We start from the raw sequence: 6364 nt of genomic DNA, 5'->3' as shown, positions 1-6364 counted from the left end.
GATAGTTATTCTCCTATGCTGCGTACGATTAAAGTAGAGGGTGAATTTGGGGATATCATCACTCAAACTTTTAATCCAGCCGACTATCTTCCTGTGGCAAGGAGGCATATTGAAACGATTCAGATTGAACTGAAAACCGACCAGAACGAGCCGGTAAATTTTACCTACGGAAAATCAATTGTGAAATTGCATTTTCAACCTGTGAGGCCGCGTGGAGGCTTGAGATACTAACTGTTTGATCTCTGACCAGAAACAAATGTATAAAAATCGGATGATTACACGATCATCATTCATACCTGCTCACCGCTGCAGCCCGAAAGAGAGTATTTACCTAAGCAGAAGGATTGTATAAAACTGCTGAAACATGACTCAGATAAATCTGAGAGATGATCCTCACCGCTTTGTACATTATTACCATGACCAAGTTAGGGTTCTGTCCAGGAGAGCGAGTCAGACATATACAAATACGCAGAGCACTTAAGCGAAAGAAATCAAACGGGAAAAGGAAGGCTAAGGCGAGGAAGTCCGCTCCTAACAAGGATATATTTCATTAAAAAATATATATAAATATATAGAGAGAATGGCTCTTTTACATCATAAATCGCCCGAATGCACCCTGGCAGAGTTGGATTTATTTTCAGCCCCTATGACGCAGTTATCTATAGAGGACAAAACGTACACAGAAATTTTACCACTTTCAGCTCTGACAGACAGCTCACCAATAGTTTTTAATACCCAGAGGATCTAAGTACGTGGATTTGACCGATACTCTGCTTCATCTACGTGTCAAAATCACCAATGATGGTAGTCAGCTGGAGGATGACGAGGCTGTGGGTTTAATTAATTATCCTCTTAACACAATATTTTCGCAATGCGACATCACTTTGGGAGACTGTTTGATATCTCAGTCCAGCTCCACTCACCCATACAGAGTGATAATTGAAACTTTGTTAAACTTCTCAGAAGATACCCTAAAATCACAATTTAGCGGAGTTTTTTTTTTTTTACAAAGACACAGCGGGAGCCATAGACTCTATCGTTGTAAATAATGGTCCAAACGGCAGTTTGAATAAAAGGACTTCCTTCATCGGTGAATCTAGAGAACTTCACCTGCTGGGAACGCAGATATATTCTTCTGTGAGAGGGCGCTGTTTAATTCTGTGGATTTGAGAATTAAATTAACATGAGCCAGCAATGCATATTGTCTGATGGGAGCCCGTGACTCAACTTTTCGATTGAAAATATTGGGCGCTTCACTTTTTGTTAAAAAAGTGTCTGTTTCACCATATCTCAATTCCACTCTTGGCATGGATGTGGGAACACTGCCGTGGCTACCGAGGTAGAAAGGCGTTGTGGGAAATGTAGTTTTTGGTCAAAGCACGCTCTTAATTTATTTTTTGGTATTTATTTTTAGATACTCAAAACTTTTAAGCTCTCGCGGGCCACATAAAATGACATGGGGGGCCACATCTGGCCCGCGGGCCATGAGTTTGACACGTGGCCTAATCGGCTCTCCTCATTCGTCGTTTCAGACGGATAACCGCTGGCTTCCTGTTTCCCCTTCAGAAATGTGTGAATATAGTCTTTAAAGATCGAGCTACTGCTTCTCTGAAAATGCCAGACCTCTGTGATTTTCCCAACACGATACCCACACTGTAAGGCTTTTTTAAATTCCTCAGTCACCCAGACACCTGTGAGAGCCCGCTCCTCATCGTTATGTGCGCAGGGCCCTGTTTGATTGTTAGTCTCTGCACAAGTGCGACACAGAGTGAAAACTAGTTTACTTTGAGATGTTTTGTAGGGCAGGACCTGGAAAAAAAGACCTCTAGGACGAAAAACAATTTCTCTGATAAATCCAAAGTAGTTTTCAGGGTCGTCAAACTCTTTGTAAATGATGCTGGGGTGACCTAATGGATACTCAAAAGCAGAGTTTCTGTACGGGTAGAGAGAGGTGAAATCCACATAATACACAGACTCACCTGGCCCTGCTGTGTATCTCAATTTCAGAGCACAAGTTCTCCCCCCATACAGAGCTTTTCAAGGTGACAAAGGTTCTGGCGCAGCAAATTTCTCCCAAGAATCTGATCACCCCTGTATGAGACTTTTTCATGTCATTCCACTCATGCTCCCACACTGTTTCAAGTCGAATACTGTAAACAGTTTGCAGAATCTTAGATCTTTCGATCGTAGCTGCATAAATCTGATCAAACTGTACTTTTCTCAAAGGACAGATTTCAGTGGGTTGAAAACAACACGGGCACCCGTGAAAAAAACACCCCTCGAAAGAGAACCCTGTGCCTGAACCCTGTGCCTGAATCCAGAATGACCGCGAACCCATCCAGAAAATAAGGTCCAATTTTGCGTTCACCAGAATTCAATGCGTGTTGAATGTGAATGTTTCTACTGCTCATGATCCACTCTAGCCATTGAATGAATGTGTTTGAGAAAGTTTTGGACCCACGCCTGTAATCTACAGCTGATGGGATGGCTAAACTTTTTTCTGGAAGAAAATTGGTCACAAAAACTTGCATGTATGCTGAAGCGATAGTAATGGATTTAAAAGGGTCCACCTTTGTCTCGTTAAAAAACTCCTCTCTGAATTTAACACAACCTTGAAAAAGAATTTCCACATAATTTTTACAATATTGCAGGGATTCTTTCTCAAAGTCAAAAACGCCTTTGGATGCTTCTCTGTACCATTCAGTAATTTTCTCCCTCTCGATCGGCTTCATAAGTTTGACCCCGTAGAAGTCGAGAGGAGGAAATTCACCGACGTGGTTCAGGCGTTCTAGTGAGGAGAACAGATGCGGAAAATAACCTTTTGAATGGTCAGTAAACCCTAAAGCTTTAGGCATCGCTGAAAGTTTCATGGTGAGAAATGACAGGCTATCGATAAATTTGAGCTTATAGTCAGGCTCTGTAAAACAGAGCACTTTCCCTCCTTGCATGATTAAATGCGGTTTTATTCCTAACTGTGTCATAGCGCTAAGGATGAGATAACTGTCATAACCACAAGCATTATGGGCTAAAAATGTGAAATTTTTATAAAGAGGTCGTCCGAAATGTAAAAGAAATTGCCTCACACAATCCAGACCATAAGCGTGCCACTCGACGCCCTTCAGAGTTTTTAACAGACTAGAAACGGGATGTGTGTACCGCTCTGATCGAGGAATGATTCAAAATCGTAAAAGACAAGCTTGTCGTGAAGCTTGTCGTTGGGAGCACTTGTTTGAATGTAGCATTGGTGTTCATTCAGAGTTATGTCAGTACCAGGGGGTAGATTTTTTTCACCGCAGATTACACATTTTGATTCACACACGTGTATAGTTTTTTATATTTTATTAGATCATCTCAATCAATGTGAATGCATCCCTCTGCTGTCCAATTTAGAAATTGAAATGAAGAATGATTGCTTTAGAAAAAGAATTATTTCCGACTACATAGCATGTTAGTGGAGGGATCCTCTGAGTCTTCTTTATGGAAGCTCAGTGCCTGGAGGGAGGATTTACAGGAGAACTTGCCTTCAAAGGACTGGGAGAAGGCGTTTGCTGATGCATAAACACAAACTACCAATACACGCCTCAAAGTACTGCAATATAATTGGCTAATGAGAACATATGTGACACCAAAAAAGCTACCATCCCAGACCTGTGTATTAGACGTGAAGAAGAGAAGGAAACATGCCGCCATTCTGGACAGAGATTAAACAATCTCTACAGATGATACTAGGCATAAAACTAGTGTTTGATCCCAAATCGTTCATTCTAGGTTTAGGTTTACATCATATGTCCAGAAAAGTTTTTACTGCCATGGATTTATGTTTACGACTTACAAAAAGAGTTATAGCACTCTCAAAAGAATACCAGTAAACCAAAATGTATTAATTGGATTCATGAAATATCCACACCCTTACCAATGGAAAAGATTACTTTTATTCTAAAAGGGAAACTTTTGCTATTTCAAAATATTTGGGGTCCTTTTATTGAATATATAGAAAACATGGATATAATGGGTGGCGGGGGTAAGTTATAGTTGTGGTTGGTCCCCTGCAGTGTCCTAAGATAATCTTCTTTATTTTTATACTTGATTACTTTTGAATTATACATTCTCTGAATCACGTACAATACAAAAATAATTTCGGCTAATTCCTGGAAAAAACAAAAAAAAGTCAATAACAAACAAATAAAATAGGTACAGAAGAATAACAACCCAGGTCGTTACAACCCAAGTTGTTAAACAGATACAAAACTTCACATTTTTGTTTTTATGGTGCCATGTATATTATTCTGAGACCTTTTGTTTGTAGAGTCTTATATATAGGAAAAAAATAAGATGAAACTATTTAGTCTATCAACGTGGTGATTTTCGTTCTGACTCTGAAACAATAAGATAAATCATATTCATAGAATCACATGATCAACTATTTGTAGAGTAAAACACTTAGGAAGCTATAGGTAAATGTTATCATTTAGTTTGGTTAAGAATAATTATTGCACCATCAATAAATGACTTCGAATAAATGTTCCTAGTTGCCAAAGGAACACAGAGGAACACTTCATGAGAGGATGGAAGCTCTCTGCTAAAATATTTCTTGCCGTCTTCCATGTTCTTTCAGCAAACAGTTGAGGCAGTTGTTTTTGTTTCACCACTATTTACCTGCTGTTATACCTGCCATTGAAAGTATTCTTAAAAGATTTTTAGTCTGCAGCTCATGTGACCAAACAAGCTGAGGATACAAAAAGTTAAAACTTGAGTTAAAATGTTGTTTTAACTTGAGTTCAAGTTAGGATTTTAAGTTTTAACATTTTAACTCAACCTCTACCTAACTAGAGGTTGTACACAACCTCAAGATGGGTAACCCCATGATTACTAGATCTTCTCAAAAGATAGTCTCTGAGAACAGTTCTTAAAGACAGTGTTTTCAGCAAAGTTGGGCAGACTGTCCAACTTTAAAATTTGTCACAGTTTCAACAGGCTAGCCATCGAGTGAAACTGGAATCACTTTCAGGTTTTGTCTCATTTAATAAGCTCTACTTCTCAAAGAAAATGAAAATCTTTTGTGAGGGAATTAATATTTTATGTTCCCAGTAATATCGAAATTAATAGTAGATAATAAATACTTTAAGGCAGGGGTTTTCAAAGTATGAAAGGGTGAGCCCCCCCTCCAAGGAGCACAATGCGCGCCTCCCCTGGGGGGAGGCGCGCCTCACACTTTGAAAACCGCCGCTTTAAGGTACTCTGATTTAGTAATGTAATTAAATTAGTTGTTACCACCCTCACACCACTAGAAGCAGTAGAAAGCCCGAAAATATGCGACTAAGGAGCAATTATAGAAGTTGACCGAAAGCTACAGAAATAAATGTTTTAATGTTTAAGTGAAACACTTCCTGTATCACAATTAAAGAAACTGCAAACAGTATTTCTGAGGTGTAACAACACTGAAGTAACTGAATGAGAGTAAACTGAAATATTACTATATAGAAAATGAAAGCTAAAATCTGAATATTTTTTAGAAAGTCTGTAATGATTAATTTAAACTACTAGCAGATTCAGCACAGCATTTGCCTATTTTCTGTGTCTGTATTTTAATCATTTTCAGCCTGAACCATTGCTTCCCTCAGCTGTTCTTAAATTCCCTGCTCCAATTGCATGTTAAGTGTATTTTATATAATTGTAATAATTTTTTTTAAACTAAAGGGTTACCTAAAAATAATTTAATACTCGGTATGCAAAGGCATATATCAACACACATATTGACTTACCTTGTACCAAAACACTGCCTCTGTTCTCAGCCTTTTAGTGGATTTCCTCCCGCATTATTTTCCTCCAAATTATTCCAGTGAACAAGCAGGTACAAGTCCCTTTTAACTACCCTCTTCTCATTTCTGATGCTGGATATTCAATATCCTCAAGTTTGAAATACCAGGCAGTTACAAACCGTATGTTAGCTTTAGTGGCAAAGTTTTGGCCACGGTTTGTTGACGCCTTGATAGCAGCAGGAAAATGAAAAAACTAAGCACTGGATTGTACAAGCTAATTATTGGACACAAAGGCACACAACAAAACTCATTTGTTGTACCAGTTGCTCAAAGATATTTTCACTTTTGCATCTTGTTCATGGTACAGGTTTTGCAGAGATGGCTAAAAGCAGTAGGAGCAGCGGTACCCAGAAACACTCTATGTGGCGAAAAGTTAAACGGAAGTACATCACCGTTACTCGCGGCTTATAGTCCATTAAGCTTCTCCCCCAGATTTCACCAAATCTAACATAGAAACTGTTAGAGGTTTTTAACAGCCATAGGGGGCCCCTAAGTCAAATTTTGCTCAAGGCCTCATAAGCCTTAGAGTGACGGAAGGTTTAATT

This window comes from Poeciliopsis prolifica, unplaced genomic scaffold, assembly GCF_027474105.1.
Source record: "Poeciliopsis prolifica strain line A6 unplaced genomic scaffold, Auburn_PproV2 SCAFFOLD104, whole genome shotgun sequence".
NCBI lineage: Eukaryota > Metazoa > Chordata > Actinopteri > Cyprinodontiformes > Poeciliidae > Poeciliopsis > Poeciliopsis prolifica.
This window is presented reverse-complemented; position numbering follows the sequence as displayed.